The sequence below is a fragment of the Pseudorca crassidens genome, chromosome 13 (assembly GCF_039906515.1).
Source record: "Pseudorca crassidens isolate mPseCra1 chromosome 13, mPseCra1.hap1, whole genome shotgun sequence".
NCBI classification, from domain to species: Eukaryota; Metazoa; Chordata; class Mammalia; order Artiodactyla; family Delphinidae; genus Pseudorca; species Pseudorca crassidens.
The window spans coordinates 69,491,519-69,511,374 of record NC_090308.1 but is presented as its reverse complement, the minus strand read 5'-3'; the positions used below and the strand labels follow the sequence as shown (position 1 = coordinate 69,511,374).

At 42.7% G+C, this 19,856-nt stretch overlaps 1 long non-coding RNA gene across 1 annotated transcript in view; it reads right to left on the bottom strand.

The window, feature by feature from the left end:
• Positions 1 to 2,812: 2,812 nt before the first annotated feature.
• Positions 2,813 to 19,856, bottom strand: part of LOC137205052 (uncharacterized) — a 66,075-nt gene continuing 49,031 nt past the window's right edge. The window contains exons 3-5 of the long non-coding RNA XR_010933978.1: positions 15,109 to 15,182; positions 7,584 to 7,699; positions 2,813 to 6,257 (exon numbers count right to left, since the gene is read on the bottom strand). This is a non-coding gene — a long non-coding RNA (uncharacterized lncRNA). The remainder of the gene's footprint in view (positions 6,258 to 7,583; positions 7,700 to 15,108; positions 15,183 to 19,856) is intronic.

Genomic DNA, 19,856 nt, shown 5'->3' with positions numbered 1-19,856 from the left:
GAACCTTCAGCCTGCAAAAAAGGAGACCCCAAACACAGTAAGATAAGCAAAATGAAAAGACAGAAAAACACACCGCAGATGAAGGAGCAAGATAAAAACCCATCAGACCTAACAAATGAAGAGGAAATAGGCAGTCTACCTGAAAAAGAATTCAGAATAATGATAGTAAAGATGATCCAAAATCTTGGAGATAGAATGGACAATAGAATGGACAAAATGCAAGAATCAGTTAACAAGGACCTAGAAGAACTAAAGATGAAACAAGCAACGATGAACAACACAATAAATGAAATTAAAAGTACTCTAGATGGGATCAATAGCAGAATAACTGAGGCAGAAGAACGGATAGGTGACCTGGAAGATAAAATAGTGGAAATAACTACTGCAGAGCAGAATAAAGAAAAAAGAATGAAAAGAACTGAGGACAGTCTCAGAGACCTCTGGGACAACATTAAACGTACCAACATTCGAATTATAGGGGTTCCAGAAGAAGAAGAGAAAAAGAAAGGGACTGAGAAAATATTTGAAGAGATTATAGTTGAAAACTTCCCTAATATGGGAAAGGAAATAGTTAATCAAGTCCAGGAAGCACAGAGAGTCCCATACAGGATAAATCCAAGGAGAAATACGCCAAGACACATATTAATCAAACTGTCAAAAATTAAATACAAAGAAAACATATTAAAAGCAGCAAGGGAAAAACAACAAATAACACACAAGGGAATCCCCATAAGGTTAACAGCTGATCTTTCAGCAGAAACTCTGCAAGCCAGAAGGGAGTGGCAGGACATATTGAAAGTGTTGAAGGAGAAAAACCTGCAACCAAGATTACTCTACCCAGCAAGGATCTCATTCAGATTTGATGGAGAAATTAAAACCTTTAGAGACAAGCAAAAGCTGAGAGAGTTCAGCACCACCAAACCAGCTCTACAACAACTGCTAAAGGAACTTCTCTAGGCAAGAAACACAAAAGAAGGAAAAGACCTACAATAACAAACCCAAAACAATTAAGAAAATGGGAATGGGAACACACATATCGATAATTACCTTAAATGTAAATGGACTAAATGCTCCCACCAAAAGACACAGATTGGCTGAATGGATACAAAATTTACAAGCAGCTCATGCAGTTCAATGTCAGAAAAACAAACGACCCAATCCAATAAATAGACCTAAATAGACCTAAATAGACATTTCTCCAAAGAAGATATACAGATTGCCAACAAATATATGAAAGAATCTGCAACATCATTAATCATTAGAGAAATGCAAATCACCACTACAATTAGATATCATCTCACACTGGTCAGAATGGGCATCATCAAAATATCTAGAAACAAAAAATGCTGGAGAGGGTGTGGAGAAAAGGGAACCCTCTTGCACTGTTGGTGGGAATGTAAATTGATACAGCCACTATGGAGAACAGTATGGAGGTTTCTTAAAAAACTAAATATAGAACTACCATAGGACCCAACAATCCCACTACTGGGCATATACCCTAAGAAAACCATAATTCAGAAAGAGTCATGTACCAAAATGTTCATTGCAGCTCTATTTACAATAGGCCGGAGATGGAAAAAACCTAAGTGTCCATCATCAGATGAATGGGTAAAGAAGATGTGGCACATATATACAATGGAATATTACTCAGCCATAAAAGAAACAAAATTGAGTTATTTGTAGTGAGGTCGATGGACCTAGAGTGTGTCATACAGAGTGAAGTAAATCAGAAAGAGAAAAAGAAATACTGTATGCTAACACATATATGTGGACTCTAAGGGGGAAAAAAAAAAAAAAAAGGTCATGAAGAACCTAGGAGCAAGACAGTAATAAAGACACAGACCTACTAAAGAATGGACTTGAGGATATGGGGAGGGGGAAGGGTAAGCTGGGACGAAATGAGAGAGTGGCATGGACATATATACACTACCAAACGTAAAATAGATAGCTAGTGGGAAGCAGCCGCATAGCACAGGGAGATCAGCTCGTTGGTTTGACTAACTAGAGGGGTGGGATAGGGAGGGTTGGAGGGAGGGAGACGCAAGAGGGAAGAGATATGGGAACATATGTATATGTATAACTGATTCACTTTGTTATAAAGCAGAAACTAACACACCATTGTAAAGCAATTATACTCCAATAAAGATGTTAAAAAATAAAAAAAAAAAAAAAGTACAGTGCTTAGCCAAGTCTTTAAAAAAAAAAAAAAAAAAAAAAGAAGTATCCTAAACAGAGCCTTTATGCTACACCATGGCACCTTCAGCCTGCATTTAGTGGTCTGACCTTCTCAGTAAGTCTACTCCAAAGCTGCTGATAGTGTTCAGTTAATCAATGGGGAATTGGACTTTGTGATGCAGAGCAATGAAGTGCTAACGAGGACCACGTGTGGCTGTGAATGGCCTCCATGTGACCAGCCAGGCTTGCCAAGTGGAGAGAAAATACTTAAGACAGAGCTATTAGGAATCTTAGAGGGTGACCCCAAGCAGTAATGCTGTGTGTGCTGGGGCGTACCAGGGGCCTCAGAAAGATTCCAAATGGTACATTGATGTTTTGTGTCAATTTAATTTCAAAACATAGTGTTTTCAAAATCTTTGGGGAAGTTCCTAATTCACTCATAATGGTCATTATGGGTCCATTACCCTTCAACACATGACAATCTAAATTAATTTAATTCATTAAGAAGAATGAGTGCATTGGAAAAACAAACATACCCAAACTATGCCATGCTTTGTCCTTCCCACCTGAACTAATCATACAGAATTGATAATTGGTTAACATATCTGAAATATGCTTTGAAAGACTTGAGTGCAAGACCAGCTTCAACTTTTAATCAACCCTCAAGATTCACACATTTTCACATTTTGCATTTCCATCAATAATTTATCAGCCTGACACCAACTGCATGTAGAGATTAACGGCTCATGTCAAACTTCTAAGTCAACATTTCTTAGCCAGGGGTGTGCCTCTAAGTAGCCTGGAGAGATTTTGAACATGACATGCTGATTCCCTCACCTGGACAGGTAGACTGAGCAAGGTCTAGGGGTGGGCTCTGGAATCCTTAATTTTATATTTATTTTTTTGAGGTATGCGGGCCTCTCACTGTCGGGGCCTCTCCCGTTGCGGAGCACAGGCTCCGGACGCACAGGCTCAGCGGCCATGGCTCACGGGCCCAGCCGCTCCGCGGCATGTGGGATCTTCCCAGACCGGGGCACGAACCTGTGTCCCATGCATCGGCAGGTGGACTCTCAACCACTGCACCACCAGGGAAGCCCCATGGAATCCTTATTTTTAAATAGCTCACCAGAGTTTGGTTTGCATGTAGGTTTAGGAATAAATGCACTAGTCTTTAAAAAACAATGATTCAGAGACTTTCCTGGTGGTCCAGTGGTTAAGACTCAGCACGTCCATTGCAGGGGTCACGGATTCCATCCCTGTTCATTCAGGGAACTAAGATTCCGCATGCTGCATGGCAAGGGCAAAAAAAAAAAAAGATTCAATTAACCTTTTTTATTCCTATACAACTTTAAAGATGTTGCATTTATTTGTGCTTATATATAACTTTAAATCTGTTGTGTAGAGTGAGGTAAATGTGCTCAGAAGACAGGGCAGTCCGTCTCTGGAGCTTACAATGATAAGACATGTAGAAAGAAACAGGAGAATGTGTGATGTCACAAGAGCAAGAGCAAGAGGCCTAAGGAAATCGACATCGTGCACCATCAGCGACAGTGCAGCAAAAATCAAAGAAAGCTGTTGAGCAGAAGGAACTGTAAGGGCTGCAGAGTCTCCTGAACAAGCCTGAGGAGGCTGCATAAAGCACTGCTGCTGCTGATGCAGAGGCTGATGGTGTCGCTGTGCACCAGGGCTGAGCTCGCCCGAGCCATGGGCGGCAGGCATCAGGTGCCGGGCACCTGCATGGCCCGGAGAGCCACGCATCCAACACCATGCACAGCAGCTGGCACTCTGTGGCCTCCCATCTCACCTGGAGCCATAGGTGCAGCTTCTTAAAGAAAGGAGGAAATGGCAAAACAATGAACACTGGATTTCTTTTTTAAGTTAATGCAGAAGGAAAACAGGACCAGCAAACCAGAGCACCCCTGGGGCCATAGCGTGCTGTCCTCTGATTCCCTTCCCTCCGCCTCTTCTCCATAACTCAAAAGCCCGCATGTTTCACTGTACAACGCCACCAGGAAAACCTCGTGCTTTCTGAAAGGTGAAATGCTCTAGGTACCATCGTCTTTTTTAAATTTGTTAGGGATTTAAGATGTTTAAAACTTTTATTAGGTTTTTAGAAGAGTATTCCTTACTAGACTATACAGGTGTTGAACGTTCCACCCAATTCTATTTTTCCCATGAGCCCCATCCTTTTTATTGCACGAAATTCTATCATGTCTCAATTTTTAGGAAAACATATATTACATTGTAGGAGAAACAACTGTATTATCTCATTTAATTCACCTTTTATCCCGACTTTACAAAAGAAAATACTGAACACTGGGAGTTGTTTTCATTTGACATCAAAACCCCACATCTGGACCATCTTTTCCCAACTTGTGTTCCTCTTCTTTTTTCTAATATTACATTTGCCAAGTTTCTCTTCCATTCAAAAGCCTTTTACTAAGATGTCATGCTGAGAAAAATCATGATTAGGGGAGTAGCTCCCAGCCCCTCTGAAAGGAGGAAATTTGCTCAGCATCCAAATGGAAACTGGTTTCTAGTATTTAGGTCAAAAGTTCACCAAAAAAACAGTTCTCAAAAGAAGTTCTTGAGGACTAAAGAAAGAAATAAAAGAACTTCCAAGAAATAGATCCTAAAGAAAAAAAAAAAATCCAACAGGCTATCTGAAATAACGTAGGCAATTTTCCCTAAGTGACTGACCACTACTGCATTACCTTCCCCATTACCTTCCTGTTCAGCAACAGAATAGGAATTAGAAAGACCAACTAGGGACCTTCTCCACTCCTTTTAAATATTGTGTTTCTGTTGGTTGGAATGTTCGTATTTCTGCATCAGACTGTTCTCCTTGCTATATTTCACACCCCCTCTGGCTTCACATCAGAAGAACAAGGTCAGTATTTGTTTATAATGGAATAGGGGTGCGATGGTGAATAATACGGATGTATATTTTACTTGGAACAAATGCAGTTCACCTTTCTTCTCTGAGTAAGTTCAAATCTTGAGAGAGACTGCAGTGTATAAGCCTTCAAAAGGAGGCTCTCCTTGGGTATTCAAAACATATTTTATCAAACCACAAGAGCCTCTTGTTTCAAGCAAGAAGCACCTCTAAAGAAAAAGACAGTTTCTGTAAAACACTTGTTGGATTTTTGGTTTGTTTTGGACAGTTATTTCTTTTGGGACAAATTTTAAATGTTAACAGAAAACCAAATTATTTTGATGAAATTAGGGGTGAGGGGTTTAAGTGAATGATTTCAAAAAAGTACATCTGTGATATGGAGAAAAGGGAAACATCATAACACTCTTGGTGGTAATGTAAATTGTTGCAGCCACTGTGGAAAATACTATGGAGGGTTCTCAAAAAACTAAAAATAGAACTACCATATGACCCAGCAATTCCACTCCTCAGTATATATCCAAAAAGACCCAAACTATAATTTGAAAAGATACATGCACCCTAGTGTTCAAAGCAGCATTATTTACAATTGCCAAGATATGGAAGCAACCTAAGTGTCATCACCAGATGAATGGATAACGATGTGGTGTATACACACACACACACATACACACACACACACACACACACACACACACACACACACACACCATGGAATACTACTCAGTCACAAAAAAGGAAGGAAATTTTGCCATTTGCAACAACACGGTTGGACTTGGAGGACAACATGCTGAGTGAAATAGTCGGAAAGACAAATACTGTATGATATCGCTTACATGTGGAAGCTAAAAAATACAACAAACTAGTGAATATAACAAAAAAGAAGCAGACTCACAGATGTAGAGAACAAACCAGTGGTTACCAGTGGGGAGAGGGAAGGGAGGAGGGACAAGACAGGGGTAGGGGACTGAGAGGTACAAACTACTATGTATAAAATAAATAGCGGGCTTCCCTGGTGGCACAGTGGTTGAGAGTCTGCCTGCCGATGCAGGGGCACGGGTTTGTGCCAGTCCGGGAGGATCCCACATGCCGCGGAGCGGCTGGGCCCGTGAGCCATGGCCGCTGAGCCTGTGCGTCCGGAGCCTGTGCTCTGCAACGGGAGAGGCCACAACAGTGAGAGGCCCGCGTACTGCAAAATAATAATAAAAAAATAAATAGCTACATGTATACATTGTACAACATGGGAAATATAGCCAATATTTTATAATAACTGTAAATGGGATATAACCTTTAAAAAATTGTGAACCACTATGTTGTACACCTGAAATTTATGTAATATTGTACATCAACTATACCTCAATCCAAAAAAATGCAATAAAAATGAACAAATAAGTACATCTGTAACATCCTGGAATAGTACATTTTCTCAGACCCTTTGCTTCAGGTTTTTAAAAAGAATTTGGAATAAATGTTTCTACATTAAAGTAGAATGCTAAGACTAAGAGGAAGAGAACCGATCCTACTGAGCTCTTGAAAGAGACAGAACAGGCCCAAGCTTTCAGCATTATAGGAGATTATCTCCCATTTGGAAATAGGCAGGAACTAAAGATACAGAACATAAAACTTTCCATTAGATCCCTATTTTATTTCTTTTGTGGCCACATGTGTCTGTTGAATCTTGACCACAGAATCAGAACGTTGAAAGACTTTGAGGGTTCATCGAATCCACACCCAGGCTTATAGGAAGACCTCCCACTAAACCTCCAGACACATGGGAACTTCATCCTGTTTTTAAAGACCTCCACGAAGTCTTTACAAAAAGTATTCAAACACCAGCTCTCCTGCCAGCAGGCGACTTGGCTGGTTGAATTTGCATTGGTCCCACCCGCGTTAATCAATCCCACCCCAGCAAAGAGGAGTAGGTCTCTTGTTTCTGCTCAAAACACCCCAACATCTGCCCATGCTTATATGCCTGGTGTTGCCCAATCCAGCCCCCAAGACAGCAGAGCCCTGTTCTAAGCTGGGGCCAAGGCACAGGTGCGGGTCTCAGGCAACCGGAACCCCTCCTCACATCCCCGACAGTGGCAGCACTTCCGCCTTGGAGAGGCCACCATGAGGGGAGGCAAATTCCTAAACACTGGAGAGCTTTGGAAGGTTTTATTCTTCACAAGGAAGAAAGATTCGTAGATCATCTGTCAGGGAGGCTGCATGTGACTCCTGACATGAAATATTTGCCTTTGTTTTTAAAAGCAGTGGATTGATCGTTATTTAGCTTCCCCAGATCAAACTCCCAACCAAGCCTCAAAGTGTGCAGGGCCAGCTTCTAACAGAATTCCACTCTGCTAGCTTGAAGCAGCAGGGAAGTAAACTTTGTTTCCCTCACTAATATGAAAGAATTGGAGGTGTTGGAAACAGCCCCAGGACTAAAGAAACAGGTGCTAAGAATGCTGTTTCCCAGGAAATGTTTGTGGCCAGCAACCTGAATGAGACACACGCCTTCAGCTCGAGGGATCACCTGCTCTCCTGTTTCCACTGTTATCATTCCACTTCGGAGGGGTTCCCGGAAGCAGCTTTTCCTCCATTTCCCCTGGCAGTGATTTAAGTTTCCCCCTGTGTTGGTCATCCAAAGGCCTGAGAGAAAAATATGGGGATTATCAGTAAGTAATCAAAGAAGCTTGGATCATGCAAGAAAAGTGGGGTGATCACTGTACCCACAGCCCTGGGCGGGCCACCCTGGAGACCAGTGAAGGGCCATCACCCACCTGGGGAGGCAGAGCCCTGTCTCACCATCTGCCTCTGTTTCAGCAACAGAAGCAGAAAGGCCTCGAGCTATGTGAAGAGAAGGGGTCTGGTGTTACTGATGTGACCATCCACTCCAGTCTGCAATGACAAAACCCTGAGAGAAACCCAAGCTGGAAATGGAGAGGCCTTCAGGAGCAATCTCTGGTTAGGCGGTACAGATGTTCCAAAGCCCAGGCTCCTCAAACCAGGACCGTATCCCAGAGAGTTGGATGAACCAGCTCCACCCCTGCAGATGAGGCCACTTGCTTCCCTTTAACGTCCTGCTCATTGTAGGTTCTCTCTGAAGGCCTCCCTTGAGCTAAAACCAGATTTCAATATTTAGTGTAATAGCTATGAAATGTCCCCCCCCTTCATTTATCATAATCATCTTTCAACCTCCCTTACTTGCTTCCATATTCACTGAGAAATCACGTCCAAGTTCCTACGACCCCTAGCAGCTCAGATGACCTTGAAATGACGTGTGAATCTGGGTCCCGTTAAATCACTATTCCCAAAGCTCGGGTCATCCTTTCTTTCACAAGGTGACTTTCCCAAACTAAAAGAGGACATTTTTATGTGGCAAACAGATTGCTTACACAAACTAGCTTCATGTGACTTTTAAAGAAAGCATATAAATTACACCATCATAAACCTTTCTCTTTGGGGGTTTGTAACTAGACTGTCATAAATATCAGGCTTGATCATCTTTGGTCCATAATCCAGATGTCACTGTCTTCCAGTGAGAACCACGTGATTCTTAGGAAGGGTAGCAGCGCCACCTGCTGGTGTACCTTGCAGCCTGAGTTTTTACAAGAGGGAAATAATGGGTATGAAGTCGTTTGAAATCCCTTGTAGTTAGGAGAAATGAGGGTTTGAATGCAACGTTCTTCATTTCCTCAGCAACGCACACTGCAGCAAGGAGACACTCACATTTCTCCCATTATTATTTCTAGCATTTAATATAGCCAGTCACATTAGAACTGATGACACCTTGATGGCATCGTTCCCCATTACTAATAGGGTGCGACAAAACTAAGGGGACTCAACTCTTTCCACTCTGTGTGATACTCCCACCCCTGGACAAGAGACCAGCACCCCTGGCAATCTTTGAGGTGGTCCCTCGGGAACCACAGCAGGACAAGGACAGCCCACTTGAGATGAGAGGCTCTGACTCTGTGCCACTCAGCTTACTACTCCAGAGACCAAGTAAGAGCTTGAGTCTGCAGGAAGAAATCCCTGAAGAAATTTATAGATTATAAATCCTAATCTGAAAGTAGCTCAAACACCCCGACCATTTACTACCAAAGGAATCCCTATGGATCCAGAAAACCAGAAGACACTTTGGGTGGCTTGAGTGTATAGCCTTGTATCGATGCAGTCATTCACTACTCAACAAAAATGTAACTGTGTTCAACAAACACTTAGTGAGCACTGATAATGTCTTGGCACCCCGTCGACATCAAGGATACAATGGTGAACAAAAAAATAAATACAACCTGCCCTTAATGGAGCTTGTTGTCCAGGGGGAAAAAATAGGAAACATGCAAATAATCCCCCAAATGAACATACTACAAACCATGGCAAAGGACACAGAGGAAAGGCACCTGGTGCCAGGGGGCATATAAAGTCTAGGGGATTGGACACAGTTTCTCTGAGGACGTGACATTAGAACTGAGACCAGAGGAAGAACAGGAGTTACTGGAGGTTGGGGGTAAGCATTCCAGGCAGAGCAATGAGCCTGTGAAAAGCAACTGTGAAATTCCAGGCACAGAGGGTCAAGTCAATGGATGTGAACCTGCCGTGGGTGTCCACAGTGTTTTATGACAGTGTTTCTATAAAACTGACTCCAAAAAAAAAAAAATTGCAAAAGCCAATAAATCTTTCCCAGCAATTGACCAAATTCCTGCAGCAAATTGAGTCATCAGATTCTGTCTCGGGAAATGAGAGAACAGCGGCCAAGCTTTCTGGCAATCTTTGAGGTGGTCCCTCAGGAACCACAGCCGGACGAGGACAGCCCACTTGAGATGACAGTGGGCGTTCCTCCAGTTCTCAGGTCTACCTGCAGGGAGCTCTGGATCCCACTGAGCTCTCGGCTTTGTTTCTGCAAACCTATAGCATCTTGCCCCAGGTCCCCAGGGCCAGAGTTTTCCCTTGCACAAATAACATACTCAGGATCTCTCAACTTCCCAGACCCCAGGCATTCTTCCTGTACTTCACAGTGACTCCACACTAAAAAGTCCAGGAATTTCATCCTCGTCTTCTTTGACAATGCCTCGGAAAGATGATCCGCAACATCATTTTATGTATATCTGTTATTTTAACAAACACTCATTTAGAACTTACTCTGTGCCCGGTGAGTGCAAAGTGCTTCACAAATAGTAACTCATTCAATCTTCGTGGTAATCCTATGAGGTAGCTACTAACATTATCCGCATGTTACAAATGGAGAAACTGAGGCACCCAGAGGATAAACTTTCCTAGAGGGGTGGGATAGGGAGGGAGATGCAAGAGGGAGGAGATACGGGGATATATGTATAACTGATTCACTTTGTTATAAAGCAGAAACTAACACACCATTGTAAAGCAATTATACTCCAATAAAGATGTTAAAAAAGAAAAGAAAAGAAACTTTCCTAAAGTCACTCAGTCAGTAGGTGGCAGAGCCACAATTTGGCTTCTGGAAACCAAGCTCAAAACCATCACTCCAGGAAGGATAGACTCCATCAATTCTACCTCCTAAATCTGTCTCAAGTCCTTCTTCTTGCCTCCCTCCCGTTGGTTTTTGCACCAGCCCAGTTCTATCCTCTTCAGTGACCATCATAGCATCCCAGCATCCTAGGTGCCCTCCGGGCTCCAGGTCTTCTTCCCTTCTCATCCACACCCCACACTGTTCACAGCACTCTAGAAACAAATATTTGCTCTGTGTATAACCTTCACCATGCCATCATCTCACCACTGCCTACAGATGGACGTTAACCCTCACATCGGGTCCTCCACAAGTTGGTCCCAGACTATTTCTGCCATTTCATTTCCCAAATCTCCACCCCACTCTCATCCCTGGCTCACACGTGCCCCTCCAGCATCACTGGCCCACTGCCTTCCTCCAGGGACCCACACTCTATCACACTTCCACGCTCTCCAGATGCGGGGCCTCCTACTGGAAACGTCTTCCCCTTTGAGGCTCAGGTAATAACTCCCTTGCCAGGCCTCCCCTGACACCCTGCATGCCCCCTTCTCCATCCCCCACAGGATCTTCCTTTCTTTGTGGTGCCTCTAAACCTCGTGCATAAAGCGCCAGTGCCAGGCTGGGAAACACAGAGAGGAGAATGAGGCACCTAACACGGGGGCACATTTCAGGGGATGCCAAAGCATTCAGTAATCAAATCAGTAATCAAAACCAATAATGTTTTTATTGTGGGAAAATACACATAACATAAAATGTACTGTTTTAACCATCTTAAGTGTAGAATTCAGTGGCATTAAGTATATTCACAATGTTGTACAACCATCACCACTACCCATTTCCAGAATCATTCGTCTTCCCTCCAGAGCCTCCTCACCCATTAAACAGTAACTCCCCATTTCCCCTCACTCCAGCCCCTGGTGAGAACTATTCTGCTTTCTGTCTCTAGGAATCTGTCTAGTCTAGGTACTGCATATAAGTGGAATCATGCAGTATTTTATGACTGGCTTACTTCACCTAATAAAATGAAGATAAATAATACTTAAAGACAATGTGTTGAATAATCAAAATTAATGCAAACAATTCAAGATGAACAAAGCTTCAGAATTTTAGATAAAAATAGGATCAGTACCACTGATTTTTGCTCTTGCTTCAGGCTCCGATGTGGCTCAGAGCTGATGCTGTCTTTACTGAAAATTTTAATATTTTGTTCATCATCTATTAAAATGCATGCATTAAAATTTCATGTGTCTTGCTTACTGATTTTTTTGGTGCTCCCTTGCCTGTTGCACTCAAGGCAAGTACCTCACATGTCTTATCCTAGGTCCAGCTCTGCTGGTGCCAAACTCCGTCCTCACACCACCCCGAAAAAGCGTACAACCAGGGTAAGGAATGATAGGCTTGTCTGCAAACTGAGCTTCAGGACAAGCCCTCCTGCAGTCATCACCCCTCAATTAGACTGTTACCATCAAGCCCCTCTCATACTCCAGACCCACACTGCACACACCCTGGCTTACACATCCTGCCACACTCTCTACCTGCCTTTCTAGTCTGTGAGCTCTTTGAGGCCAGAGATGGAGTCTTTTTCATCTTTGTACCTACACTGCCTTATACAGTATTGGATTCATAGAAGACATTTAACAACTGTTTGTTGAATGAAAGCCCTTCAGCTCCTTTTCTCGCCATTAGTGAGTATTTCAAGGTAGCTCAATGAGACTTTGCCTTTATCTAGTTTAGCTCCAATAATCCATATAGGATGATCATATATTATAATAATATATAATTTTGAGATCAGCCCCATATCCATATAGGTCTGTATTAAAGGGCTGGTGTTCTAGAAAGTTCTAACCTTGGCACTCCTCGGAAAAGGATATTTCAGGGTTACTTGGTCTCCAGCTTGTTCTTGGACCTCTAGACCATGGACCACGCACTCTCGCTTCCCCACACTGCCTTCACCAACTCACCATCCTCTTGGTCAGCTATAGCACAGAAGAGGGGCAAGCCTTGAGGATTGTGGGAGCAATAACTAGTTCTGTTTCTCTAAGGCACTGATTCCGCCTCTGTCTCTGCTTGACCAGAGTCCCGTCTGCATGTTAGCCTGGGGCTCTTGGCTGTCTCCCTCCTGGCTTACAGAACTGGCTGAGCCTCCAGTAGGTATGCCTGACCCACTGTGTGGTTTCCTGCTCTTACTTCCTGTCTTGTGGCCATAGTTCTGACATTGGCTTGAAGTCTCCAACCACAGCCTATGGCCAGCGTCCCTGGGTTTCAAGTCCTAGCATTGTGATTTACAGATTTCTCACATTTGAATTTAGTTTGGACCCTATCACCTCAATGGAGATTTTACTTCTTACTTGATGCCAATAGAAAATGGGGGTTCCAACTCTTGCACTGCTGGTGGGAATGTGAATTGGTACAGCCACTATGGAGAACAGTATGGAGGTTCCTGAAAAAACTACAAATAGAACTACCATATGACCCAGCAATCCCACTACTGGGCATATACCCTGAGAAAACCATAATTCAAAAAGAGTCATGTACCAAAATGTTCACTGCAGCTCTATTTACAATAGCCCGGAGATGGAAACAACCTAAGTGTCCATCATCGGATGAATGGATAAAGAAGATGTGGCACATATATACAATGGAATATTACTCAGCCATAAAAAGAAACGAAATTGAACTATTTGTAATGAGGTGGATGGACCTGGAGTCTGTCATACAGGGTGAAGTAAGTCAGAAAGAGAGAGACAGGTACCATATGCTAACACATATATATGGAATTTAAGAAAAAAAAATGTAATGAAGAACCTAGGGGTAAGACAGGAATAAAGACACAGACCTACTAGAGAATGGACTTGAGGATATGGGGAAGGGTAAGCTGTGACAAAGCGATAGAGAGGCATGGACATATATACACTACCAAATGTAAGGTAGATAGCTAGTGGGAAGCAGCCGCATAGCACAGGGAGATCAGCTCGGTGCTTTGTGACCGCCTGGAGGGGTGGGATAGGGAGGGTGGGAGGGAGGGAGACGCAAGAGGGAAGAGATATGGGAACATGTGTATATGTATAGCTGATTCACTTTGGTATAAAGCAGAAACTAACACAACATTGTAAAGCAATTATACTCCAATAAAGATGTAAAAAAAAAAATGGGGGTTCCAAATTCTTAAGTGCCTAGAATTGTTCATCTGGCTCTATATCTAGAGCAAAACCAAACAACCCAACATCCAAAATCTCAGCTCCTGAATTTATCATCCACTTCAGAGTCAAACATCCCTACCCTAATGAAGTTCATTTCACCAATAACTAGTTTTGCTTGGATCGATTTTTCTATAACTGTTGGATCACTTAACTTTATAACTAGAAAGTGTCTTCCTCTGCTTCAGGATGCCCACTGGTTTTTAAAGTTCCTCCTTCTCTCCTGCCTTGATAGTCTTCAGTCAGTTTGCACAATTAAAACCAACTGACAGGAGAGGTGTGATAAGCAAGGTACCCAGGAACAAAGAGATGGCCAACCATTGTCTTGTAACTGCTGTATCATCTTTCACAATATTTTAAAATAAAGTCTGAGCTGAAACCAATCTGAGGTGCTCTTTCCAATTTGATGGATGCCAACATTAACTAAAAAACACAGACCAAAACTGGAAGAAAAAAGAAAATGGAAGAGTTCAGGGAAGATGTAACATCCAAATTCATGCTGAGACTATGGGAGAACAGCCAGTTCATGAATTTTAGTTGGGAAATAAGTGTCCTTAAGCACGCAGAAAAGTATAAAGGTAAAATTACTGTGGTTCCTTCATGGCATAATTCAGGCACTTGAAGTTGAATGTATTTCATGGCATTAATCCAGATCTCTTTCTTTATTTAGAGGGTGATTACAATCATTAAAGCTAATTTTCATCTGTGCCTTATGGAATTAGTTAGATTTTTAGTATATCCATCTTAGATAACTTGGATAAATATGCGATGATAAAATTACTATGATCTTAGATAACTTGGATACATATGCAATGATAAAATTACTATGATGATATTATTTTTACATATACATACTGTATTAGTTTGCTAGGGCTGATGTAACAAAGTGCCACAGATTGGGTGGCTTGAACAACAGAAAAGTTATTGTCTTGCAGTTTTTGAGGCTACAAGACCAAGATCAAGGTACTGGCAAGGTTGGTTCCTTCTGAAGGCTGTGAGGGAGGGATCTGCTCCAGGTCCTTCTCCTTGGCTTGTAGATGGCCTTCTCTTTATGTCTCTCAATGACATATGCTTGTCTGTCTCTGTGTTCAAATTTCCCCTTTTTCTAAGGACACCAATCATTTTGGATTAGGGCCACCCAAGACCTCGTTTTAACTGAATTACGTCTATTAAGACCTTACCTCCAAATAAGGTCATGTTACGAGGTACCATGGTTTGGGATCCAACATAACTTTTTGGGGGGGTGGGGACAAAATTCAACACATAACATATACCATGTTCATGTTTTTATACCTTAATTCACTTCAGAAAGGATTTAAGATAACCATATGTGTATGTTAACATGAAAAGTAAATTTAGAAAATATATTGACTTACAAGACAAATTCCAGCGTTTCCCACACTCATGGACCTTCCAGAAGAGATCATTCCCATGGCGGTGAGCGCCAGCCCTGTGGAGAACAAAGAAACAGAGCAACTTCCTTTGTTTCTTCTGGGTCATGATTTTCTGATGTTATGGTGAATTTTATGTCATGGACAGCCATGGAAAAGTTTTAACACAGATATTTTATTCTCAAATTTATTACATTATAGGATTTAAATGTTACGTCTTGTCATGGTTGAAAGAGCAATCTACCCCACCTTCACCACAGCTGATATTCATTTCTAATCCCGTTCTCATTTCACCCGGTCAGAACTGGCTACATCATTTGCAAGGCCTAGTGCAAAATGAAAATATGGGGTCCTTTGTTCAAAACGTATTAAGAATTTTAAGACAGTGACATCAGAGCATTAAATTAAATGTAGGGCCCTTCTAAGCATATTGGCCCCGTGCAACCACACAGCTTGTGTGCCTGCGAAGCCAGCCCTGGATGCGTGTATTGGAAGAGATCATACCAAATATACATTTTGCAATGGTGAAAATATCGTTAAATTGTTTATGTTGAAGAAAAGTTCTAGTGGAGGGTGCAGGGCACAAGTGACAGACCTCCTCAGTGACCTATGAAAAAAGGAGACTGTACTGTTGGTCAAGGTTCCACAAACAGTTTTGGGGCTTGGGGGGTAGACTAGATCTCAGAGGCTCAGCCCAGATCTACCCCTTGCTCATTTCACTGTTGGAGGCAAGTCAGGCAACAATTGCATGAGGCTTTACTCTGAGCATATCGAAGCCTTCTGTCTTCCAACTCCACCACCTTGGAGTTCTTTGCCTCTAGCCACAAGGAACAGAAAGAGAGTAGAGAAAGCCCTTCCTCTCTTAATTGCCTCAAACCACAAGTGTCGTATCATCTTTGCTCATGTTCTTATCGACCAGAATTCAATCCAATATTCCCAGCCTAACCTCATGGAGCTTGAGAAATACCGTTTTCTTATATGCCCTCCAAAATGGCAAGGAAGTGTGAGGAACATCTAACTTGACTCTGCCACGGAAATGATCAGTTTCCATGGAAATATGAAAGCAAAATAAATCCATCAACTACATATTAATAAGTGCTAACTAAGCACATAGGATTGTGCTGGTCTTTGAGAAGACGTTAGAGAAAATATTTGAGTACCTTCCCTCAAAAAGCTTAACGTTTTCATTGTGGAGATAAGACACACAAACATGAAAAAGATCAATACCCAAGGAAGTGCTTATATCATTGTAGGCTAAGGGATTGGGACAATTCCTTGCAGGAAATTACTTGAGAAGAGTGTGGAAATAAATGAAGACCACCCGCATGAAAACAAGCAAATTTTTTTAAAATTTTTTTTTAATTGAAGTATAGTTGATTTACAGTGTTATGCTAATTTCTGCTCTACAGAAAAGTGATTCAGTTATACATATATAAACATTCTTTTTTGTGTATTCTTTTCCATTATGGTTTATCACAGGATACTGAATATAGTTCCCCATGCTGTACAGTCGGACCTTGTTGTTATCCATTCCATATATAACAGTTTGCATCTGCTAACCCCAAACTCCCAATCCATCCCTTCCCCACCTCCCTCTCCCCTTTGGCAACCACAAGTCTGTTCTCTATGTCCGTGAGTCCATTTCTGTTTCATAGATAAGTTCATTTGTGTTATATTTTAGATTCCACATATAAGTGATATCATATGGTATTTGTCTTTCTCTGTCTGACTGACTTCACTTAGTATGATCATCTCTAGTTCCATCCATGTTGCTGCGAATGGCATTTTTTCGGGTTTTTTTAGGGCTGAGTAATATCCCATTGTATGTATGTACCACATCTTCTTTATCCATTCCTCTGTCGATGGACATCTTTTTTGTGTGAATTGCCACTCATCTTTATTTTTTTATGCAGAGCTTGCTATAGCAAGAGAGACAGCCACCATCACGTGCATTTGGCGGGGACTCAAAAGCAGGCAGAGGAGCAGTAAAGTTTCACAGTAGAGAAAAAAGAAGACTTCAGATAAGCCCTGATTGGAGGCTACTGACCTTGGGAAGCTGTGGGTGAGATGAGTGAAAGTGGGGCACCCTGTATGATTGGTTGCTTAGGGTGCATATTTGACTTTCTCCAGTTGGTCCTAAGTTGAAAGTGTGGGAAAAATTAGGGATTTTACGATGGCTTGGCTGTTTAGGCCCGTAGGTCACAGGGATTTTGGCTTCCCGGACTGGTTGCTGGAGATGGGGGGTCAGAGTTCTACTTTTATGTATCATCTGGTTATTGTCTGTATATTCGGTCTCTCACGAACTTTGGAAATCTCAACCACAGGATTGGAATCTGTGTACTGTGGAGCACAGGCCCCGTTTCAGAAAGCTTCAGGAGGGTGTTTATCTGGTTCTAGTTTATCCCCATCGGGAGGGTGGCCATGTGTGTCCCAGAAGAAAGCCAGCTTCAGGTTTGCGATCCAGTTCCACCCCTGATGAGCTCTGTAACTCAGGAAAGTTACAGAGCTGAATCTACTGGTCTGGGTCTAGTTTCTTTCTAGAGAGAAAGCACACTTGATAAGGTTTTGCATGACTGAAAAGAAATTACTAGCTAAAGTGACTGAGAGGGTACCAGGCACTTGTAGGATCTCATGAATCCTTAGGGCCTCTCCCTTTCCTGCCCCTTTGTTCATGCGCCACCGTGAGTTCCAGTTCTGAGGACTTTCTGGGCGAGGAGGGGGCAGAAAAGGTCTTACCAGATCTAATCCAATCTTCAGGCCAGCTCTAAGCAGCCTGTGACCCACGGAGACCTTGGGCTACTGAACACTAACTGTTCCCTTCTCCAGGGCTGATCTTCTCCTAAATCTGCAACTCTGGATAAGACCTGCCCTCTGCAGGCCAGAGAACATGGTGAATACTTGCCCATTGTTTTAGCAAATTGTTACCAGTCAGTCAATTTCATTTGAGGAAAGAAAGAATTCATTAGAGAAGGTGGCCAGAGAACAAAGGAAGTCACCCGTTCTTCCACAGCAAACACCCCTGGAACGATTCTCCCTAGATCACCAGCCCTGGACACACAGCCAAGCTCACAGGGCCCCCGCCAAGGTCCAAGGTCCACTGCCCTGACTCAGAAATCTGCTTGCCTAACTTCCTTTGGAGCAGGGGGCCATGGTCCCTCACAAGAGTCTCTCGGGTAGTCACACACCCCCCCAAGGCTGCTCCCCAGATGCCCTGCGCCCTGCACTTCTGAGGTAGGAGACTCAAGTGAAATCTTTCCCTTCTCCTTTCTCTCGTTCTCACCCACCAAACTGCCTGGCAGCTCTGGTGACCATGACAAGCACTCTGCAAAGAGGGGAGCAAGGTGACCCCTCCCCCCAACTCAGCAGCTCCCAGGCCCTGAGACCCACTTCAGCACATGGCTGTGTTTTCCCAGTTGGAATCAGGATAAGGTCTCTTTGTCCAGCTGTGCAGATTGCACCCTGGCATGAGGCTGTATCCACCAAGAGGACATTAGATTTCTCTGCCTAATCTGCAGAGCTATGACAGCTCTGAATGTCAAGTTATATGCATTCTACATTCTAAAGTAATACAGCCAAGAGAATTCGACCTATTTTGAAGGTGTTCCATGATGGTAAGTTCCTATCTCCACCAGTCATGCCAACATACTTCTGCATCAATCTATATATCAACTCAGAATCCAGTGGCCTCTCTGCTCAATATTATGTAACAACCTAAACGGGCAAAGAATTTGAAAAAGGATATGTATATGTATAAATGAGTCACTTTGCTGTACACCTGAAACTCTCACAACATTGTTAATCAATTATACTCCAATATAAAATAAAAAGCTAAACAAAAAAAAGAAGAATCCAGTGGCCTCATGCAATGTAGATGGAAGGCAGGACTTGAAGTCAGCTGGACTGGGTTTGGCCCTTGGATGAACCTCCATTCATTCATTCAAAACTATTTATTGAGCACCTCCTCCTTGCCAAGAATAGGACTAAGCACCGTACAGATGCAACAGTGAATAAAATAGAGAAAAAGCCCAGCCTTCGTGGTGTTTACATACTACTGAAGGTAGACAGATGATAAATAAAATTAACAAGTGAAACATACGGTGTGTCAGAGGGTAGAAACTGTTGTGGATAAAGTAAAACTGGGAAAGGGGATTGAGTGTCCTGGAGGAGAGGGCATCTGTAGGTGGTCAGGCAGGAAGAGAGCAGGCCATGCAGATAAATGGGGCAAAGAGCATTCTGGGCAGAAGGGACAGCAAGAACAAAGGCACTAAGGCAGGAGAACACTGGGCTCATTTGGGAGACAGCCAGGAGGCCACTGTGCCCGGAGCAGAGTGAAGAAGGGTTAACAAAAGTAGAAGATGCAATTTAACTACGAGACTGTAACTCGTCATGTAGCCCTTTTAAATATTTAGTTTCCTCCTCTGTTGAAAGGGACCAGAGATACCATTTCACAAGGAGTGATAAAGTCCTGGAATACATATGGGAGAATTTTGCAAACAGTAAAAATTGTGAGGTATTGTGTAAACTGAGACAGCAACCCCGTCCTCCCTCCCTTCCTGCTGCCATTTTCATTCTTCTTTCTCTGTGTCCCTATCCAGCCATGGGTACCACACAAAATGGAAGTATATCATCCCAAATTCTCCAAGAATGAGCTCTGGACACCAACACCCATATCCTGACTCTGTGGTACGTGGAGGTCTCTCACACCCAGTGCCTGGACAGTTTTATAGAAGAAA